The sequence below is a fragment of the Adiantum capillus-veneris genome, chromosome 3 (genome assembly GCF_014529385.1).
Source record: "Adiantum capillus-veneris isolate H3 chromosome 3, ASM1452938v2, whole genome shotgun sequence".
Classification (NCBI taxonomy): Eukaryota; Viridiplantae; Streptophyta; class Polypodiopsida; order Polypodiales; family Pteridaceae; genus Adiantum; species Adiantum capillus-veneris.
The window spans coordinates 133,608,161-133,632,586 of NC_140933.1; the positions used below are offsets into that span (position 1 = coordinate 133,608,161).

Below are 24,426 nucleotides of genomic sequence, written 5' to 3' on the forward strand. Positions count from 1 at the left end.
ATTTAGGAGTTCCAAAGTTGTATGACTCTAGGCTAGAGAGCTCACTTTACCCCATAGTTGAAGGGTAATTTGAAGCCCAAAACTATAAAAGAGCCCTATGCTTAATGAGAGGTCATTCTTGAGTGGTCCTTTTGAGAACTGTCTCCCTAGAGGAGGTCTTGATGGCCTAGCCTTTGAGCTTAATGCCCACGCTTAAAAGGCTAATGCTAATCACATGTAATTAGTGTAATCCTCTCTTAATTAATCTAGTCTTCATTATGTTGTCAATCATGTTTCTCTACTTTTCTTCATTGTTTTGAAGTGTTGATCTTCTCTAATCTAACTCTTACTTATGCTAAGCTTCTCCGATTAATGGAGTCCTTATCTAACTCTCTCGATTAAGCGGAGTGGGCGTACTCGTGATTGAGGGATTAGAGTTGTCCTCTAATGGTGTGCTTGTGTGTGTGTAGGTTTAAGAAGCCTTGAGATTAATTTGATTATTGGACACCATGATGGGCATGGTTGGGGTGGCCGACTTGAATGCGATCTTGTGTGCTTAATCGTCAATGCATGTAATTAGAGTTGTGCTTGAGAGATACCAAGATTAGTGTGTTTCACTTCGTTTCTTGATGTGTGTAGATGATTGCTTGATTGATGCTTGATGTGCGATTAGCATTAGTTGATTTGGGATGATTTTAATTTGCATTGGAGGATGCATGCTCTTGAATCCTCTCAATCTTTGCATCCGATGACGCTCTCGCACATTCTTTGTGTGATGCCTCCAAGCCCTAGCCGGGTCATGCTCTCTCTCTCTCTCTCTCTCTCTCTCTCTCTCTCTCTCTCTCTCCGGATTGATAGATTTGTGGGAGATTGCCTATGCTATGGCGAGCTTCCAACACTGATGAAGATTCTGCCAAGAGCTCTCCCGAAAGACATAGCAGCAAAAGCTCCGACAATGAGGAAAAAAGAGTCCGAAGGGAAGAGATGAAAAGAAAATCTGTGGAAGCACATCAAGAGGAGCCTCAATAGAAGCAGGTAAGATTTGAGAGAGAAAAACACACCTATGAACGTAGCCACCAAGCTCAAGGTAAGGACCCTGGGAAGTGGGTACCCATTGAAGTGAAAGGACCAAGAACAAAGCACCATGCTAGGAAAGAGGCCGAAGACCCCACAAAGTTATTAGAAAGAATGTTTCGGGAGGCAGAAGCATTGACGCTAAAAGAAGCTCAAGATGCAGAAAAGAAAGCTAAAGATGCGGCGGAGCAGCAAAAACAAGCAACCGCACAAGGAGAAGCCCAACATGAACAAGGTGACATGTCTCCTCGACCTTCTTCACCTGCTACAGAACAACATGACCACCCTATGCCAAGCCCACCACCATCACCAGTAGATAGAACTACACAAGTTGAGTCCACTAAGAAAACAAAGCCTGAACAGAAAGAAGCAGTAGAATCTGCACAACAGGCAGCCACTACTCAGGAGCAAGCCAAAGAAAAAGAACCAGAGCCGGAAAGAGAGGCAAGTCCTGCACAAGAGGAGTCAACAAAATTTGAGTAGACAAAAGAACAGGAAACAAAGGAAACACCTTCTACCTCCACACAACAAGAAATAGCTGAGGCATCCACAAAGCAGAAGAGGCCCAAGCGCAACATCAAGGGCAAGAACAACCAACTGCCACAACCCCGCCAAGAGAGTCACAAGATACTGCCAAAACTTCTAGGCAGCTCACAAGAAATGAAGATTGGCAATCCAATGATGAAGTAATCCAACAAGTTAATGAATATGCAAAGAAAATGCATGATACAACGGAAAGACTCCGAACAACAACACTTAGTAGCAGCACAAAGGCTAAAGAATTGGAGATGGTGATTGATGCTCTCCAAGGAGAGTTAGAAGACAGATTAAATGTCATCACCGATCTACAAAAACAAATGCATGGATTGAAAGCTGAAGCTGAACAACACTAGCTAGCACGAGACAAACAACAAAAGGAGATGGAGGAGTTAGGTGAACTTCTTACTGCCAGCAAGGTTGGCAAAACAATATATGTGGTAAGCATGTCTGCAGGTGAGTATGAATATCCCCAATTCCTCTTCGTCGTACATGAGCAGGCCACATGCACTGCAGCTATCAGGCACCTACGATATCTCAGCATTAGGTGGTGGCACTTTGGGGGGTGGAACCTGCAAATGAACCAGGATTTTCCTACGTTGCATGGCATTTACAAAATCGACACGAGCATTCACTATGGGGAGAATTTCTTCATTCATCTCAATTTCCCTAGTAATCTCAAGTAACTTTGCATTGTAGTCATCATCCTCCACCTCAGCTTGCAAGGTCTCTAGCGTCATTTCGAGCTTTAAGACCTAATCCTTCTCCCTTTCCACATCAGCACTGTCCGCTGCAGATGATTGCATCTCTCTCAATCGATGTTTGGCTTTAGCAAGCTGCATTGTCACACTGTTAATGATTGACATTGCCCCCTCATTTTGATGCACATTTGCCTGCATGGAATCTCGTCTTTTACACGCTTCATGGTACTGCGTTAATGCCTTTGCTTGGTTGAGTGCCACACCCATTCCAACATCATCAAGTTCACGAAGAGACAAATTTCCAAGCCTTGAAAATTTGGCCGCATTGTGCAAGCCAGAACCCCTGCTGGCATCCCCATCATCTACATTCGTAACCATGGTCATGCACCGCGAGCTTTGTGGTGCACTTGCAGAGTGGAATGCTGCCCATCTCTGTTTCTTTAGCTGTAGCTTGCTAGATTCCATATTGGCTACAATGCTCTCAGCAAAAGCTGCCCAATTCACAGCCCCTCTCAAATTTTCATAGAGGAAACCCCTAGCAAATGCCTTTGTTACCTCCATACCATAGTTCCCAGGAGTCTCCTGGTACACCGGAGTGAACATGGAGTAGAATTTGCTCTAGAATTCCTTCTTAACAAACCTGCATTTGACTTTGTTGCCTCTCTTTGGCACCTCAGTAAACACTTGCAGCTTGTCTTCATATGAAAAATCCTCCTCATTGAGGAGCCTAGGATCCTGTCCAGCACAATTAAGCTTGTAAACCTCATGGGCCTCTGCTTTTGTCATGAAAAACTGGCTCTTCCTCTCAAAGTTGACATGAGGAGGCTGCCACCTAGACATCGGTGCAGGAGAAGCGGGGTTGTGGCGTTTTGGTCTGATCGGGAACGACGAGCTTGCCTCTCCTCTACAGGCAGGTGTTGCATGAGTAGGATTTGGCCTTCTCTTTTTCACCCTGCGTGTGTCTTGGTCCTCCCCCTCAGAAGTAGAGGATGCAGCTCTTTTGTTTGGAGAAGCATGCACGACGTGCCTGGGTGGTGTCTTCCTCACCGGCTTGCTCTCCTTCTGCCTGGCTTCTTGCTCCTGAGACTTGTGCATGTGTGCCTTCCTTGATTTCCCCACCTGCTCCTTGACGTGCTGTGGAGAGGACTGAGCCCATTTGGTGCGCAAAAATAGCTCCATGCACCCAACTCTCCGCGTCATAATTCCCCCGCTCGCGGCTGTTACAAAGGGGCCCAAGCCACTCAAACTCACTTTTTAAAAAAAGACACTAATATGTATATATTGAAAAAAATCCCCCCCCATGTTCTCAAATTTGGTACTACAAGTGACCTCCACCACTTACAAACTTAGGTAGTACCATGAAGTGGCTAGCCCCCAAAAATCAAGTAGCTAGTGTACCACCTTAGCATGCATATACCCATATACAATGCACTGGGGAAAAAACCTCGTAAGGAGGGAAAAAATTCCCCGGAGGTCCTAGTGTGATCACACACATCAGTACCACATGTATATGGTAACAAATCCTCCCTGAAGTTATGCGGTGAACAAGAGCTGGCACATGAGTAAAGGGAAGTGCCATGCCCTGAGGACATGATCAGTCCACAAAGGGGAGTAAGCCCAAAGCTTTGTGGAAATCTTCCAACTTCTCAAACGAGACATGCCTTTGTGAAAATGTTTTCAAGGTTGTCCTGTGTTGGCACATATGCCAAGCTGATCTTTCCTGCCAAGAGCCTCTCCCTGACATAGTGGTAAAGCACCTCGATGTGCTTTGTGCGATCATGAAAAACTGGGTTCCTTGCAGTTGCCAATGCACTTTGACTGCCAATGTAGATAGTGTTGGCAGTGTCCTGTCCAACACCCAAATCAACCATAAGGCATCTGAGCCATACACACTCAACCATAGCTATAAAGACTGCCCTCTACTCAGCCTCACAACTAGAAGTGGCCACAGTAGGTTGCTTCTTGCTCAACCATGATATAATGAACTTCCAAGCATGAAACAAAAAACACTTGTGGACACTCGCGTGTCGAAACAACTTGCCCAATCTGAGTCCAAAAAAGCATGTAAGTCTGGCGGCAATGATCCCCCTTGGGATAAAACAAGCCAAGATGTAAAGTGCCACTAAGGTAGCGGAAATCCCTCTTGAGAAGTACATCATCCACATAAAGAACATATCATCCACATAAAGAACAACAATGAGAAGTACATCACCCTCAGGCTCTACATACAATGTGCTTTCTATTGGACTGTTACAAAAGCCTTGTTTGACCAAATGAGTGTCAGCTTTCTCATACCAAGCACAAGGAGATTGCTTCAACCCATACAAAGTCTACTTATATCTGCACACTTTGTCCTCTTGTCCTTTCTTGACAAAACCGTGAGGCTACGTTACATAAACTTCCTCAAATATGTCACCATTCAAGAAAGCAGTAATAGTGTCTGATTGATGTACATCCCAACCAAAATGAGCTGTCAATGCACATAGAAAATGAACAACAGTCATAAAACAAGTGGGAGCAAAAGTTTCTTCATAATCTATGCCCTTTTGCTATGCGTAACCCTTTGCAAAAAGGTGAGCCTTATGGCGATCGATCTTACCATCCAGCTTGCATTTCAACTTATAAACCCACTTTGTATCAATGGATTTTTTTCCAGGAGGCAAATCACATAAAGTCCATGTGTCATTTTCTATAAGTGCATCATATTCTGATTGCATGGTAGCAGGCCATAAGATGTACATCTACCCGCCATGAAACATGTAACATTTAATGCACTAGTAGCTTGTGTGTAGAGGAAATTGATAACATAGTGAGCATTTCATTAAGAACAAGTTCCTAATGAGCATAGAGAGAGTACTTAATTTGAGAAAGAAACTTAACAATTTACACCTAGTGTCCCTAGCCTCAGCCCCAAGGCCTCACACACCTTCAAAAATGGTGAGAGCTAGCAGGGAACGAGGATAGATTGAGAGGAAGAAGAGGTATCTTACGATAAAGAAGTATTCTCCTCACATAATCACTCTAATAGCATAGCATACCTTAGTATTAGCATGGTAGAGGAGATGAGCATGCCATTGAAGCTTGGCTCTTGGTTGGATTTGCATTCCATAGCCAAGAGTTGTTGGTGTAGGCCTCTACTTCTCAATGCTTGGAGAAGGAGATGGATTTCTTCTTGCACACATGAGTTGTGTGTGTGTGTGTTTGGCAATGAGTTAGAGTAAAATGCAACCTTTTTCCTCATCTTGGTTGACCCCTCTTGTTAATTTCTCATGCTGGCATCCTATTGGTTCTTGCAAAGCTTAGCCAATGACAATTTACAAGCATAAATGCTAGCGTTGTGACATGTGTCCCCCTTTCCCCTTCCATGAGAGCTTTAGGTAATTAAATAATTCAATTAAACTCTTATTGTACCTCTTAGTCTTCTAGTCAATAGGAATCAGGCAAGCCATTGGGTTGTTGAATGCTCATTGGACCCCTTGGTAGACTGTCCAATAGTCTTCTAGGGAGCTTAATTTCTATTGGTTCTATTATCAAGAATTTTTAAATTGATTAGACTAATTTTACTCTAGCCTAATTCTCGTTGGTCCACCTCTATGGCCATCCAATAGGATTTGAGGGGAGGTTGGGGACAACTGGCCTAGGAGCCTGACATGTGTCCAATATTCCCTTTGTGTGTGTGTGTGTGTGTGTGTTTCTCTCTCATCCCCTACAATAAGGGCTTGCCCCCTCCTTCCTAGTTTAGTCTTCCCATGACCATCCAATTTTCCCCTTGCTTTGGCCATTGGATAAAAGAGTTAATTTTTGGAACCTTAGCCTATGGAAGTCTTAATTTGGAGCTGAACCTTAGGAGTTTTAAGTCCCATTGAAGCAATTGCTCTTTTACAGGATCTTCCCCCTTTGGATCCCTAATAGAGACCGGTCTGACAGCCTTACCCAGTATTCTAGCTTTTACTTCCCTGGTACTTCCCCATATTAAATGACCATTTTAACATGAGAAAATCATTTGGGAGTGTTAGATATTAGTTTTTAAGATCTTCCCATGTACTTTTAGTAACAAGGGACTTTTAGGTCTTCCCTCTATGATTTCAAAAGATGCTTTTTCCATAGACATATGGACAGTATTATTGTACGCATACTCTACAAGGGGTAAGTACTTTTCCCATTGTGAGAATTGATCTACTTTTATAATATAAGTCTTTAGTAGATCAAGTATTGTAAGATTGGCTATCTCACTTTGGTCATCCGTTTGTGGGTGGTAGGCCAAAGAGAAATTCAATCTTGTACCTAGATTTTCAAAGAGACCTTTCCAAAAATTACTAATCATTTTAGGATCTCTATCCGACACGATGTATGTTGGCAGTCCATGGTGTTTGAAAATCTGAGATATGAAGAGAGTTGCCATATGGTGTGCCTTAATAATCTTCTTGACAGGAATAAAGTGTGCTTGCTTGCTAAACCTATCGACTATTGAAAAATCCATGGATATACTCTCCCATGGTGAGTTTGGGATTGGAAATGGCTAGAGTAATCCAGGGTATTTTCATCTATCATACCTAGTCTTTTGGCATACTACACATTTTAAAACATACTCTTGTATGTCCACTTTCATGGTAGGCCAATAGAAGTACATTTCTACTCCTCAAAGAGTAGGTTGAATGCCTCTATGCCCCGCATGGGGAGGATCATGGGATTCATACATGAATTTTTCACGAAGGGAGTGGGTAGCACATAGCCTATTTCCATGGAGAAGATAACAATCCTGCAAGGTGAATGGTTCCTCTTTCTTCCCCAAAGAAAGGGCTAACATTATGTCTTTAAAGTCAGGGTCAACTTAGCATATTCATCTATCATAGAAGATAGATTATTGTGAGTTGGTATAGACACCGCATTAACTCTTGGTCATCGTGAAAGTGCATCAGTCAGTTGATTGTGATTACCATCAATGTAAGCAATATGAAAATAAATTTGAAAAAAAAAAATTCCCATCTCATTTGTTTGTCAGAAAGCTTGGTTTGTGTCATGAAGTACTTGAGACTTTGGTGGTTTGTTTGTAAAATAAATGGAGGCCCCAATAGATAGTACTTCCATGTGTCTAGGGCATGTAGAGAAGCTAAAAGCTCTTTCTCGTATATGTCCAAGACTTGTTTATCAGCATTGAGCCTTCACCTCTCATATGCTATGGCATGCCCTTCTTGAAGCAAGACTGCTCTAAGGAAATCACCACAAGCATCACATTGGACCTCAAATGGATTTGAGAGATCCGGAAGCATAAGGACTGGTTGGGAGGTAAGCTTCTCTTTGAGCTTGTCAAAAGAATTTTTCTCATGAGCAGTCCATGGGTACTTAACGTTATTCTTTGTTAAGTCATGTAATGGTCCTACTATTTGAGTGAATTTTGCTATGAAGCATCTATAGTATGCACACATACCAATAAAGCTTCTTAGCTCATGTAGATTCCTTGGATTAAGCCATGCTTTTATTACCTCCAATTTTGATGGATCCATACGGATACCTTAATGAGAGATAATATGACCTAAGTATTGAATCTCTTGAAGAAATATTTGCTTTTCTTTTGATTGATAAAAAGCTTGTTCTCCCTCAATGTTTGAAAAATCACTTGGAGATGTTGCTTGTGTTCCTCCAAGGACTTGGACTAGATGATGATATCATCAAAGAACACTCCAATGAATTTGCAATAGGGTCTAAAGATTTTCTCCATTAAATGATTGAAAGTGGCTGCATTAGTCAAGCCAAAAGGCATGACTAGATATTCATAAAGACAAAATGTTGTACAAAGTGTGGTCTTTAGGATATCTTCATTCACTATCCTTATTTGGTGATAGCCACCTTTAAGGTCAATCCTACTGAAGTAGGTAGAGCCTTGTAGCTTATCAAATAGATCTTCTACCCGAGGTACGATAATTTTTTTTTTGATAGTGATATGGTTTAGTGCTCGATAGTCCACACACATATGGTATGTACCATCTTTCTTTTGCACTAAAAGGAATGGAGAACAAAAGGGAGAGGAGCTAGGACTCACCATCCTTTTGTCTACCAATTCTTGTACTTGCCTCATGATCTCCTCTTGTTGAACTTGGGAAACTCGATAAGGAGGCTTGTTAGGCGGTGAGATCCATGATAGGAGCTCAATTTGATGGTCATCATCCCCTCGTTTTGGAGGTAAGTCCTTAGGGATATCATCGATGAACGCATCTTGGAATCCATTTAGAAAATTAGACAAGTCCAACTCTTCTTGATTCCTACCATTTACATTTGATGAAGCATTAGGACCTTTTAGGGACTCTTTGGCAAAAATCATGTACGTAGGAACTAAGCTTTTCATTGATTTATCAAAAGCAGGATGATTTACAAGTGGTATAGTACGGCCAGACTCACTAGCATCTATATGAATGCTCTTTTCCCTATAGGTGAAGTAGATTCTCCTTTCATGGAACTTCATGTTGGCAGCCATGCGGTTGAACCATGGTGCCCCTAGGATAACATCCTCATGTTGGGGAGATGAGAGATGAAAAAGTCTTCTTTGTTGACGTAGCTTTGGACATGAAGCCTCAACTTGCCAATCAAGGGAGTAATGGAGGCTTGTTGTCCCTTGAAAGATGCATCAATAGTTACAGTATCTCCCATCTCAAAATCTTGAATGACCAACTTAGTGGCCAAATCCATTGATATGAAGTTGTGAGTAGATCCACAGTCAAACAAGACAAAAGCATCATGCTCCCTTACCTAGGCCCAAGCATAGGAGAGAAGTGATCTTTGCAACAATGAACATTATCTTTTGGAGCTTTGATAGTGGAAGCTGTAGGAGTGTCATTGCACGCATTTCTCTTGGGGCAAGAGCGATAGCCATGTCCTTGCTCCCCACAAGAAAAACAATTTTGGTCCTTGCGAAAAGCTTCAAGCTCTTCAAGAGAGAGTTTATTTTTACCTTTGTAAACTCCCTTCTCCTTGGACCGATCGGTGTTGTTCCTTTCGTTAAAATTGCCTTGGGAAGAATTTTGGACATTGGTTTTCCCCTTTGTATCACTTTTGTCTTTGCTTTCCATGGGCTTGGCATTCCTTCTAGCCCCTTCTTGTAAATTGATGCGCGAAGCAACCATCATAGTGTGGTGGATTATTTCAATGATAGAACCAGGCCGTTGGGAGTTGACGGACTCGACCATGTCTTCAAGTAATCCCACACAGAATTGTTGCTTTTGCTTGGTGAAGTCTATCTTTTGAAAGACAGTAGCCTTGAGATGTAAATCCCAAAACTTTTCCACGTATTTGTGGATAGACTCATTGGAGACTAGCTTCAAGATCTACCATTTGGTATGCACTTTGTCCTTTGCATCACTTGCAAGGGATTGCTTTATGATGGAAACTCATAGAGTTTTCCATGTCTTTGGGGCCTCATCGTTTCCACAAAGGCTACCCCACCATTGACAAGCAAACTTTTTGGAAGTGCATAGCTACATGACGTAGCTTAGAGGACTTTGTGAATCCCTCGTCTCCAAAGGCCGCATCAAATTCTTGGATGAAGGCCACTGTACTTTGTCGATAGCACCAAAGGTGCCATCATAGGTGAGAAAAGAGATACTCTTTTCTCCCTCTTTGAACTTCTTGGGATTTTAGGACCTTCTCCATCCAGGGTAAGATTTGTGATGTCCTCTCCTCTTGTATTCTATAGAAGAATAGCTATTGCTTTTGTCAAAAGAGGAGGAAGGTGAAGAAGAAGGAGAAGAGGGTGACTTCTTTCTTACCCTTTTCTTCCTTTGTTTCCTCGCTTCCCTTTTGGAGTGACAACGAGAAGGACAATGGGTTGACCGTTTCCTCTTGGGAGGGGTTGGCGATTGTCTAGACCGCCGTCTTCGTGGAGCCACATCTTCAGAGGAACTTAGGGATTCGCTTATTTCTCGTTATTTGGATTCATCCTCTCTTGTGGGAGAGAGTCTTCTTTTGGGAGTCTCATCAAGAGGCCTCCTAATCTCTCTGTCCTCTTGGAGAGGAAGGGAAATCCCATAAGCACAAATTTGTTGAGTAACTTTGGCTTGTAAAGTAAGGTTGCCCATAGCTTGCTGCAACCTAGTAACAAGATAATTGACAAACATGGGGGCATCATCATTAGCACCTTCATGTGCAAAATCAAAGTTATCAATGTTCATTCTACTCTCTTGGTTATTGTCATCCATGCTAATTAAACTTATGTATAGATTACTTTGTGCTTTGGTGTCCTCAAAAACCTTAGTTTCTACTCTTATTTACCTTTGAAAATATCATTAGCATCTTCATGTGCAAAATCAAAGTTATCAATGTTCATTCTACTCTCTTGGTTATTGTCATCCATGCTAATTAAACTTATGTATAGATTACTTTGTGCTTTGGTACCCTCAAAAACCTAGTTGCTACTCTTCTGAACGTTGAAAATTAGTTCTCAAGTAGCCACACCTGTGGTTAGACACTGTTGATTAAAAAGACTAGTGGAGAGGGTCTAATATTGCTTGGTTTATTATGGTTCCTGTTGAGCTTGGTTACAGCTCAATAATGGTTAAGCCAAAGGCAAGCCCCGAGAGTCTCCATTATTAAGACTATAGTTCCCAACGATGTACCTCAAACTAAATCCTTCTCAACCAAGATAATAGATCCTGTCCCACTTACCCTATTGCAATGAACATGCCCAACCTTTCATGGACAACTTAAGGACCTCTCTTCTTAAGCAAGAAAAGATAAACCAATAGCTCTGATACCAATGTAATGGAAATGGCCTTTGAACTTTGAGAATAGCGGAACTAGGAGAACTAGAGTGAGCATTTTTGTGAGACTACTTTGAGAACATAGAGGGTGAACTTAATTAGCGGTAGCGACATAACCATAATACTTAATTAACTTGGCATGAAAAATGTAACCATATACTTAATTAACATGTCATGAAAAATGTAACCATATACATGTGGTAGTGATGTGTGTGAACACACTAGGACCGCTGGGGCATTTTTTCCCTCCTTAGGAGGTTTTTCCCCCCGTGCATTGTATATACGCCCATCACTCTAGGGCTATCTATCTTTCCATTACACACTATGTAATACACTCTCTATTGTGTGCCTTGATCTTCCTTCATCTCTCCAAGCCGTGTGCATTTCTCTGCAACCCTAATCCAACAATTGGTATCAGAGCAGGTTGCATCCTCCCGGGCTTAGTCGCCAACAACTCCATCACACGCTTGCTTGCTTTCTCCGATTTTAGTGAGCTTTGGTGAGATTTTGCAGGTCGACAAAAAATTGGATGAGCTTGTAGAGTTTAGTCTGCTCATATTTCTAATTCGGGCTCATTTCAGGCTCCGTTTCCACTATAAGCAGGTCTGCACAGGAAATTTTTTATTTAGTGTAAAATTTTTTTCACTGTTGTTTTCTGCATAACAGGTCCTATATAGTATATTGCGGGTTGTGCTATAGAGCGTGTGCTGGTCTCACTCAGTTTCTCCTCATTTCAGACAGTTTTCACATTAGGTGCAGACATTTTCAATGGTTGACAACAACACAGATGTGCTCAAGATGTTTGCTGCTGAGGAAAAATTAGATGGGGACAATTACCCTATGTGGGCTTACATGATGCACTATATTCTTGTGTCAAAGGGCGTCTAGAATATTGTACAGGGCATTGATGTACGTCCTCGTTTTGAGGATGTAGGCGATGTTGAGAATTTTGCAAGTCTTGCTCCAAGGATTGTTGCTATTAGACTTGTTTTGCCTATCACAGAACAAGCTCATTGGGATGTAAAGGATGCGCAGGCTCATGCATTGGTTGTGTTGTCTGTGAAGTGCACCATTACTCCTCACATTCATTTAGCAAAATCTGCAAAATAGGATTGGGATATTCTAGCAGGTCTTTATGCAAGCTGCAATGAGGCTAAAATTGCTTTGCTGTGTAAAGAGCTAGAATTAAAGATTATGCATGAGGAAGATGAGATGGACACTTTCCTTGCTGGTGTCAAGGATATCAATGAGAATCTTATTTCTATAGGTGGAAGTCATTTTAGACAGCTCCCTTGTGTCGATTGTTCTTGATGCCTTACCAAATTCTTACCAGACTTTTGCTAGTACTTGGAGATTAATGACCCAAGGAAATCCTGAAGTTGTCAAGTTTGATGCATTATGCACATTGCTATGCAAGAGTCACTTTTTAGAAAAAATAGGACTAGGTAGCATGCAGTTGAACAGGCTTTTATTGCTTCTCAAAGAAAGGGTGGTAACATCAATGCAGCCACTTCTTATGGTTCTGCTGCGAGTGGCAAAACTTCTGTTCCTAATGCTTCTGCTGGCAACAATTTGTCTAGAAATTTTGGTGATAAGGGCAGAAAGAAGATGCGTTGCCATTATTGTAATGCTAATGATCACTTGATCAAGCAGTGTCCTAAGTTGAAGGCCAAAGAGGCTAAGAAGAAAGAGGGTGGTTCCACTGTAAATGATGGTTCCACTACAAATGCAGCCACTGTTGAGTCTTCTGTGAAAGGAGACTCTGATGCTGATATAGATTTTTGCAAAAGGATTTGTATCAAAGAAACTCTTTAAAAAAATATCAAAGCTCATAAATATGAATTCTACTAAGCAACACATATATTGATTATTCCAACCAAAAATATAATATCTAGACACAAAGAGCACCAACAAATCTTACCATAAAATTTGTCACCTTAATCACAAGTACAAAAAATAGCTAGTCCCAATTTTAGAACACTATCCACTATCAACTACACTATATTATGTACAACATCTAAATTATCATTTGTTAATATTTGGAGTATCCTATGGCCCAAAGACCATAGCTTGTCATATATGGAACCTATAGTGTCATTAGTGTCAAAGAATACATGTTTGTGCCAAGGCATTTATATTAACATGACACATTTCATCAATATATGCTTTAATATTTCAACAAAGCTTCTGGTGGATATTGTCTCTCAAAACTTCAATATATGCTTTAAAACTTGTAGTGATAGTGTCTCAAAAAAGGAGGTGTTTTAAAACACCATTGATGTGACTAATAAGAAGCCTATGAATTGATTACACCAACTATGGGTTGTGCACAAAGATTTCCAACAACTCATTTTATAAAATTTATAGTCTCTATTTCATGTACAACAAAGTACGAAGTGCAAGAAGTATAGTATCTCCAAGATAGAGGGTGTTCAACAAACACCATTTTGGTAGCACTATCAGCTGTCAACATCATTTTGGTAGTTTTCATCACCTCAAATAAAACAAGTGCTAAGAAGTATAGTATCTCCAAGATAGAGGGTGTTCAACAAACACCATTTTGGTAGCACTATCAATTGTCAACATTATTTTGGTAGTTTTCATCACCTCAAATAAAAAAAGTACTAAGAATAAAATGATGGGAACATCAAACAATTATATTATGAATGTTACTTAAGTGAGAGATGTGTCCTCACATAGGATTCACTTCATCAATCCAAAATTTAACCATTTTTTGAAGCTATTTTTTAATTGAGATTTTTTCTTTTGTTTGAAAGAAGTTGGTAGCATTAGGAAGAGAATGGAGTCTAAGAGGGCCTCTTTATTTGGCAGTTTAAGGGAGTCAAACCTTTAGTATTAAGCAAGCAATCAAAGGACAACTTTTGAATTCAAATAGGTAAAACGGATAGTTTATTTAAATTTGAATTTTCTCCCCAGAATGAAATTTAAAATCTAGCGAGCAAAAGCATATCATGTAATATATCTATGGAAAGAGCTTGGCGTGTAGATTTAAGATCAATAATCTCTGCTCATATCGAATATCGTATGTAAGAGTTATGGAAGACCAAAGATCATAAAGTTTTCCACCCCCTTTTTTGGGAAAAAAAGTGTATCCTTTGACCAATCTTACACCTCTCTTACACACCCACCATTCTTGCACACATGGCATGCATCTATTTGTCAAAATGTTAATCACCTACATAGTCTCATGGCATATAAAGAGGCCCTCCTAGACTCCATCCTCTTCTTGATGGCTTATCAAACCATTGTTCCACTTTGAAGGAGATACTTGATGTAATATGAGAATAAACTCTTCTAATTTATGAAAGTATAATAGAAAAAACAATTCAAAACACGCCCAGAAATGACATCAAAAAATCAATAACAGAAGACTTAGTATCTTGAGGTCATAAGTGAGTTCTCATCAGAGCACCTTTTTGTCTTATGGCCTCAAGCTCATAGCGTTATGGTACCATATGGTGTGGATATGTTGTCTTCCTATGGACCTAGGATAATAGGGTTTTGTGATTCCAAATGACATAAATTCTTTGTAAGATTTTCAAATATTTTTATGTTCCTTGAAAGTCTAAGATCCTCCTTTACCTCTGTCAATAGATGGAGCCTAAGTGTGGCCCAAATGAGTTAGGCCTTATTTCTAGTTTGCAATTAAGAGGCTATGCTTTTCATTATATAGCTTAGAGATGGCCTCCCATAATATTAAGGCTAAAGGGTTCTGATTCCAAGCCACACAAGGTAAGTTATTTTTGGAATAACATATGTCAACTTATGGCCTTATGGCCATAGGGTGCTAATGACATAGGTGAAAATTACATCGCTTCCTATGACTACAATTAACAAAATTCTTGTAGAAGTTAATATAACAATATTTGGCCTTAAGATCACATAGGTTTTTTGTGGATAAACTAGTGTGACCATATGTAGGATCATACAGTGCCAATAGTCTGGCTTCATATGGACATACTTTGTTAAAATGTGGCCAAAGAACAAATGGATCTCTATGACCCAAAGGCCATAAGGTACCATTTCTAAATAACATAAAGGCACTTTAAGAACGTAAAACGAATGTTAATTTTCCTAAAAGGCTCATGATTTTTATTGAAGATATCTCTATAGAGATCTTAAGTGCCTTGTTAAAAACCTTAGGATCTTAGGACACTTACTATTAGCCACAATCCCAGTAAGTATCTTGTGGAAGAACATAAGCCAATGTATTGCGTTAGGTTCATGGAGTGTTGATACTATAAAGTGCAAATCCCCTAAGATCATAACATAACATATGGCCTTATGGCCATGGAGATTGTCCTTGACGGTGCAATAGATACGAATTGTAAAACAACAAACATTTGAATTTGTGAATAAACTAAAATTGAGCATTTGGAACATCAAAGTCAAAAGTTACATATAACATTGAAAGACAAATTTACATAATCACTCTGAAAAATACATAAAGAGATTTTGTAGATTCCATAATATTACAAAAATCTGCTCAATCATCTCCTCAATGGAGATATATTTGAGATTATACTGAATCTCTAATTGTTTTATATAATTCTTGGCCTCATGTACTCTGATAGAAGGCTCCTTGTATCCCAATTTTGGAGCAAGCGTAATTTCTTCAATACCTTTTAAGTGTGATAAAGGTTTCATACTCTTTAAAAGCCTCACTTTTTCTTGATCAACCATTAAGATTTTCTTGTCCTAACTTCGAGTGGACATGCCACTACTACTAGATATTGCACTTTTTTCATCGTCATGAGGATGGAAAGCTTCTGATAGTCTGCGTGTTGAGTAAGTTTTTCCTACACAAACCAAAATTTTCTCTTGCCACTCTGCAACAACCTTGTGAACATGATTATAAATTTCATGTCCTTGCACTATGAGAGCTTGTCCATATAAACAAGAGCTTGTAATTGTGCAAATGTCATTGACATGATGAAGAGCTTGAATATATGGCAGCAAATCCCCAAGCAAGATATTATCCTCCTCATCAACATTGAATGATGGCAAAAAAATACAATTCAATGCAGGATTAACACATGCCTTTAATGGTGTGTCATCTACTAGAAGCATTCTTTTTGCATCAATCCCAAATTTTGTTGATGTAATAGCCAACGGTTCGAAAAGTGCTTCTACTCCTCGATTATCTAGGCGAGTGATTCTTGATTCTTCACATGATTGACATTGGATTTGTCCCCAAAACATAAAGAATGGAAACTTTTCTCCAACCTTCTTCTCTAGAATCTTGATGATGTCTATTACATGTGTATTATTAGCAGCTGACCATATCCTAACATTGAAATTACTAAGTAGAGTCTTTGAAAACTCAATGCATCCTAGTCGTAAAACAATATATTCATGTTGAAACTTTAAGCTCTTCATTTTTTGGACTTGTGCCAGCATTGTCTCAAAAGAAATCCACCCAAGCTCACTATTATAGTTAGCATTGGATGAAAGGTCCAAATAACCATGCACCCCACTTCCCAAATCTTGAGCTACTAAAATTTTCTGTATGGGTTCTTCTTCTGACCTTGTATATGTTTTGGAACTTGCATCACCTGATACTCCCATAGCATCACTCTTCAAATTTTTCTCCAATGACTGCAATGGTTGACCTTCAGGAACTTGTAGATGTTTGTTAACTTCTTTGAGAACTCTCTGGTTGCTATGGAAATCCATACAATCTTCTACTTCCATAGCATCACTCTTCAAATTCTTCTCCAATGGCTACAATGTTTGACCTTCAGGAACTTGTAGATTTTTGTCAACTACTTCAGAAACTTGTAGATTTTTTCAACTTCTTCAAGAACTCTCTGGTTGCTATAGAAATCCATAGACTCTCCCTCAGAAGGTTTGATTTCTTGAAAATCATTTATTCCAACAGTCTCAGGTGAAACTTTGCCAACCTCAATCTTGAAAGGTTAAGTAGCTTGAAAATCCTTTGTACCAACAATCTCAGGTGAACCTTCGTCAATCACAATATTGTGTTGGAGGACTGCAAGTTAAAAAAAAAACCTATTGTTAGCTTTGTCACACTCTGGGGGTGGTTACGGAGTGAGCTCAACGGAGCGAGCTTCTTTTTTTTTTTTTTTTCATCCCACCACCACTACCTCCCATTGCCGCCCCTTAGCACCCATTGCCACCACCAACTTAGCCCACCACTGGTGGTAGTAGTGGTGCTAACTTACTACCACCATATGTGCCGCCCCTAATCCTACAACCATAGCCCATTGCCGCCCCTCCCTCTAGTGGAGTAGCCAAGAAACTCCTCCTCCTTCTGTGTGTATGTGTGTGTGTGTGTGTGTCAGCCCCTACCCTCTCCCCCCCCCCCCCCCCCCCCTCTCTCTCTCTCTCTCTCTCTCTCTCTCCCTTCACCCCTTCTCTCTCTATCAGCCCCTCTCCTTCCCCGCCTCTCTCTCTCTCTCTCTCTCTCTCTCTCTCTCTCTCTCACACACACACACACACACACACACACACAATTGGACCTTCCCTTCTCTATCTCCCCCTCCCCCTCTCTCCCTCTCATGATCTCTCTAACCCATCCCCTCTTCGGTCTCTCTCTCTCTCTCTCTCTCTCTCACATCCGCCCCTCCCCTCTCGCTTCTCTCCCTCCATCCCTCATCTTTATCTCCCCATACCCTCCCCTTCTCTCTCTATCTCTCTCTCTCTCTTGTGTGTGTGTGTGTGTGTGTGTGTGCGTGTGTGTGCACGCGTGCTAATAGAAAGAGGAAAATGGTATAACCTTTCTATCACCCAAGTGTGGTAGATTGGTTATCCCATTTACCTCTTGAATAACAGGTTTTAGTTTAACTCTTAGTTTAACTCTCGTATCTTTGAGGTCTCTTGGGATAGTTTCCTACGATGTTAAAATCCTCTTCTTCTCGGGTGTGTGTGTGTGTGTGTGTGTGTGGGTGTGTGTTAATAAAAAAAGGAAAATGGTATAACCTTTCTATCGGCCAATTGTGGTAGATTGGTTATGCCATTTCCCTCTTGAATAACAAGTCTTGAATTCAACTCTTGTTGTCGAGGTGAGAGAGAGAGAGAGAGAGAGAGAGAGAGAGAGAGAGAGAGAGTGCGCACATGCATTATCGACGGCCAGAATCCGACGAGGGGTGAGCGAACGCCTGACCCATGCTAGGTTGCACACATGCAACGTATACAGCCGGGGGCGAGCAGGTCAACATGACAAATTATTGCTTTTCAAAAGACGTAGAGCCTGTCTACCATTGAGAGTTCCTCCCGCCACTCCAACGGCGAAGAACGCATGTGAACGTTGTTGCACTACCTTCTCACATTCCGATTCACACGATGGCAGGCGGTGGAGAAAACAGTGAGTGTACACAGGGGTGTGGTGGGCTTGTGGTGGGGCTGTTGCGCTTTCCTATCAAAAATACCATCGCTTAGGGTGCATGTGTGCACCCTGAGGGAGAGAGAGAGAGTTGGGGGGGGTAGAAATTTTGAGAGGGGGGGGATACCTTCTTATTCTTTTTTTTAAAAGAGGGAAAGAGTGGGGGGGGAGGGGGTGCTTTAGGCAAAAAAGGGGGAAAAAAAAGCCAAGCCCAAGCAATAGCGATGTCGCTATTGCTTGGGCTTGGCTTTTTTTTTCCCCCTTTTTTGCCTAAAGCACCCCCTCCCCCCCCCCCCCCCCCCCCCCCCCCCCCACATCTCTCTCTCTCTCTCTCTCTCTCTCTCTCTTTTCTTCCCTCCATACCTTCCCTCTCTCTCTCTCTCTCTCTCTTGCCACACCTCGCTCTCTCTCAACCCTAGCCTCTGTTAGTACTCCTCTAAATCTGCTAGCCTCAATCTCTATTGATGTGATGATGAGCCCATCTGTCCAATAACACATCGTAATCCATGGGATAGATGAGTGTTCATGTAGGCACCCCCCCCTCGTCCGATCTCTCTCTCTCTCTCTCTACCACATCTCGATCCCTCTCAACCCTAACCTCTAATGGTACTCTCTAAATCTTCTAGCCATAATCTCTAACTGATGTGATGATGTGCGCATCTTTTGAATAACACATCATAATCCGATAGATGAGTGTTCATGTAGGCAGGTCTGATCACAAAATTATCCTCTGTAAGCTCAAGGAGATGCTCTCTGTAGAAAGCCATCTTCGTGCCAAGCACATGCATAGGCTATATCCATGTCCTCCTAGTGTCTAACTGAATCAAGTCGTGTCTAATGAGCTGCGTGATCTTGGTTTGCGTGAGAGACAAGGAGGGTGCGTGTAGTGTATAATTGGAAAGGGGGTAATCTATCCATGTGTGTGTGTGTGTGTGTGTGTGTGTGTGTGTGTGTGAGAGAGAGAGAGAGAGAGAGAGAGAGAGAGAGAGAGAGAGAGAGAGAGAGAGAGAGAGAGAGACCGGGGGGGGGGGGGAGGTGGGGGCAGGGGGAGAGAGGGGGGGAATACAGGGGGGGAGAGGGGTGATAGGGGGTGGACATACACAGACACAAAGGGTGAGGGGAGGTGGGGGGGGGGGGGGAGAGGAGAGAGAGAGAGAGAGAGAGAGAGAGAGAGAGAGAGAGAGGGGGGGGGGGGGCATGAGTATAGAGTGATAGAAAAAGAGAGAGGAAGAAAGGAGTGGAGGACCTTGTGGAAGGGAAGGGAGCACAAGATGGAGGAAGGGAAGGCAGTTATAGGAGTAGATGGAGAGAGGAGGTGGAGGATGTTGGAGGAGGAGGTTGAGGAGGAGGAGCAAGGGAGGAGGAGGCAGCACATGGGCGGCGAGAGGAGGAAGGGGAGGTAGGGATGGCGGTCCTATTTTAAAAAAAAAATGCTCATTTCAAAGCTCGCTCCGTTGAGCTCGCTCAAAGACCTAACTCTCACACTCTTGGAAGAAAATTAGAGAGTATCCAAATGACAAGTTTGCTATCTTAGAATAAACTTAATAGATATCTGAGAATACATTTAATAAGACCAAGGATGTCATTGCAATATAGCTAGTGGAAAACCTAGGACCACCCTAAAGGGCCTTATGGTTGCATGGTCAACTTTGACTACAAGTAGTTAATAATAGGTTTCTTGAAGGAAAACACATTTTACCCTATGGCATAGTGGTCATAGCTTGAAATTTGTAGGTATCTTGAAGATTACTTTGGAGCTTAAAATATGTCTTCTATGGTCTCAGGTCCATAAGGATTTTTCTTTGTAGGTGATTAAAAATAGAGCAAAATCTATAGTCTTGGGCCCATAGGGTACTTTATACCCATTAGATCCTCTACATTAGCAAAATTTAGACTTAGAATTATAGGGTGTTTCCAATATGATCATATGACCATAATGTACTTTGTTCTGAACCTAAAGGACTGCAAGCTCATGTTTTTGCACCTCTATATTGGCACTATATGTCCCTAGGGCCATAGGGACTCTTGCTATGTTTTCTAGGAGATGTGATATTGATCATAGGTAGCTTATAGGTTTCTTGCTATTCTAATGAGAGATCCTATGGCCTTAGGGCCATATGGTACCAGTGTACAAGCTCAAGGGCCATATGTTGTTTTCTATTCCAGTGAGAGATCCTATGGTCCTACAGCCATAGGGCTCCCAAGGTGCCCACATAGGTGCCATTGGACGGCCTAAATTCTCATTTAGAGGTTTTGCATTGAACCTAGGTCACCTTCTAGCTCTAGATCCATATGTTTCCCTCTATTCTAATGAGCTATCATATGGGCCTATATCATAGGGTGCCAATGTATAAGGTCCAATGCCATAGGTTTCTCCATATTGTCTAAATGCTACTTGAGAGCTTTTAAATTGACACATAGGCCACGCTATCCTAGGGCCATAGGTTGTCCTCTATTTTGATGAGAGGTCTTATGGCCCTAGGGCCATAGGGTGACAACGCATAAGCTCAAGGGCCATAGGTTGTCCTCTATTCCAATTATAGATCTTATGGCCCTAGGGCCATAGGACTATCATGGTGCATATGTAGGTGCCATTGAATGGTCTAAAGTGTTTATGCTTGGCATTGGTTTAGTATATTCAAAATTACTAGAGATCTAGGCACTTGCTTGAAGTGGGACATAGCTCATTGGGTCGTAAATTCTGATAGCTTTTCAACATCCTTATCTCGGAGATACAAGTGGAATTACACCCATGAAGCAAATCTAGACCCCAGGATGAAAATATGCATAGTAAAAAATACACTGAAAATAGCCAAAATTCATAAATTCATAAATTTTGGCTCCAAAATTTTTCAAAATGTTGGCAAAAGGTTTTGCTAGTGTCCTTATCTTGGCAATACGAGTGAAACAACACCCATGAAGCAAATTCAAACCTGGGGATGAAAATATAAACAGTAAAAAATACAATAAAAATAGCCAAAATTCATAAATTTTGTCTCCAAAAATGTGTGCTATTGTTTTGCTCGATATCGATCAATGGGCTTGAAAACTCATTATAGCAAAGTTTGGGGTGGCCCAAACAAATTTCAATTTTTTTTTAAAAAGAATATTTTAAAAAATTAAATTTTTAAATAAATTAAATTTCTTTTTGCAATTTTGATCTATTGGATTTGAATCACAGATTCAACAAATAATTATAATTGAGCGTGCAACACAAACACATTGACCTAAGAGCGTGACAAAGAGCATTTTGTCTCAGTCCTTCTTGGCCTCCTAAAAACCTAGGGTCATGGTTATATGACGCTATATTTCGTCCGCATAAAACATCTTATGGGCCTAAGCCCACAAAGTGTAAATATACTCATCATGAAATACCTATATAGAACCCTATGGCCCAAAGGCCATAGGATGTACATCTATCCGCCATGAAACACCTATTGCTAGCACCCTATGGCCCCAAGGCCATAGTCTGTACATGTAGCCGCCACAAAAAACCTATAGCTAGCGCCCTATGGCCCAAAGGCCATAGCATGTATATGTACCCGCCACAAAATACCTATTGCTAACACCTTATGGACCCAAGTCCATATGATGTATATCTATCAGCCACGAAACACCTATTGCTAGCACCCTATGGGCTCAAGGCCATAGAGTGTACATGTACCCACCACAAAACACCTATTGCTATCACCCTATGGCCCCAAGGCCATAGGATGTACATGTACCCACCACAAAACACCTATTGCTAGAACCCTATGGCCCCGAAAATAGAAAAGTCAAATTTGGGTGCTAGAATCATGACATTTTATCTAAATTAAGGAAAATTTGAGCTTAAGAATAGTAGAATAGCATGATCCTAATACGCCAATGTTGCATTTGGGAAATGGGGTTTTCTCAATTTATCTAAAATGGTGTTTATTGGTTGGCCTCTCAAGGGGTCCAATGAGAAATTACTTTCTTTAATTAATTTTTAAAGCATTATTCCAACCCTCTCTCTCAAAGGGGTAAGAAGCACACTTGTGCTAATGCTACCCTTGTTGCTTGATATGGACTAAGAATGTGATTGGCCAGCAGGCTTGAGGAGGTCCAATCAAGTGCAAGCTAGTGCTAGAAGAGGGGGTCGACCAAAGCAAGGAGGGGGCTAGCTCGGGGGGTATACTCTCCCACACACACACTCTCTCTCTCTCTCTCTCTCTCTCTCTCTCATGGTGTGAGGTGCAAAGTGCAAGAGCTCCATCCCCTTCTCCAAGCTTGTAGAGAAGGTTGAGAGCCTACACCAATACTCTTGGCTATGGAATGCAAATCCAACCAAGAGCCATGCTCCATTGATTAAGATTGCCATCTTCTCCATCTTCATTACTATGCTATTATGTATGCTAAGCAAGAAGAGTGATGATAAGTGAGGAACTATTTATTTTTGCTATGAATGTTTCTTCTTCCTCTTCCCTATTATCATTCCCTTGTAGCTCTCTCCACCTTTAAAGGTGTTTGAGGCTTTGGGACTGAGGCCGGGGATGGTTAATGCTTTTTACAAAGTCTATGTTATGCTCATGATGCATGAAGCTTTCCATATTCATTGCATCACCTAGATCACAAGGAACACAAAGATTGTATTGTACCAAGTCTCTCTTGATGGGAGAATCTATAATACAAAAGCCTATTGGAGGGGGGACTGGCTCCACAAAAATCTGGTCCTCAACTGTTGTTAAGTTCTATAATATCTCTCTCTTGTAAAATTATTGTTCATGCCAAGTTAATTAAGTATTATGCTTATGTTGCTACCGCTACTTTATTTCACCCTTTATGTTCTCAAAGTAGTCTCACAAAAATGCTCACTCTAATTCTTCTAGTTTTGCTATTCTCAAAGTTCATAGACCATTTCCATTACACTTTTTCCCTATAATAAACACTATACTAGTGAAAGGCTTAGAAAAAGCTCCCTTCAAAGCTCCCTCCAAAAGCTCTCTCCATTCCCATCCCCCCAAATTTGCACTATAGCTAGCGGTCTTTTCAAAACTAAATTTGGACATCAAAACCCAAGTCAAAATTCCAAAAACTGCCAAGTACTCTGAGAAAGTACAAGAATTGACCTAATTTGTAATCCAGAGCTCCAAACCCAAAAAGTTTGATACCATATCATCATGTCAATTATGATGGTATAAAAAAAAGTCAATTTGGCCTCCAAACATGGATCACAATCCATGTACCCATATTGACATCTTGACCTGACATTTTCTAGATTACTAGTGAACACATAAGAAAACATATCCCCAAGTCTGGTTTTGGAAAAAAATGAGTAAGATTGGATCAAAAGGCATCAAAACAGGTGACACATTGAAAACCGCAAAGCAAACCTAGTATTGGGTATTTGACCTATCAAAACAACTCCAAATTAAAAAAAAATTGAGATTTAGCTTGTGGACATAGAGTGTAACAAACTGGCTAGAGATCAAGTCCAGATGTGGTTGGACACGGATTGCGATCCATGTACCTCGATCTCAGAATTTTCTAAAAAATTGGAACAGAGTCTGCGCATGAGCTTGTCTAGTTACTCTCAAAAGTTGGAGTAAAAATTTGATAGAGGAACATGGATCACGATCCATGTACCTCTTCATAGTGGGGGTATTTGACTTGATAAGCTTAAAGACTATTAGAGGGGGCTTTTTGTCACATCTTACAAAGAGATGGTCCCAAGACTAAAACGTTAATATGAGGGATCACGTGACTCAACTAGGGCATGGAGCACACCAAGAGGTTGTCAATATCTTGTTTGAACACAATAAACTCCGTGGAAAAAATCTTTGAACTCTCTAACTGCAAAAAACTTGAATTCTACTTCTTTGATCCAATCACATATCCACATGTAAAACTGGTAGCAAACCAACTCTGATCGACACCAAACTTGGTAGGCACATTCCTTACTAGGTGAGAAACACTTCTAGACTAGCAAACCTAAAATTTGCACAATGGAAGAAATTGCAATTTTCTCCAATATTAAAATTGCAAGTCGCCAAATCTA

At 41.0% G+C, this 24,426-nt stretch overlaps 1 pseudogene; it reads right to left on the bottom strand.

The window, feature by feature from the left end:
• Window positions 1–2,345: 2,345 nt before the first annotated feature.
• LOC147461748 (uncharacterized) lies at window positions 2,346–3,470 on the bottom strand (annotated as a pseudogene).
• Between the last annotated feature and the right edge of the window lie 20,956 nt (window positions 3,471–24,426).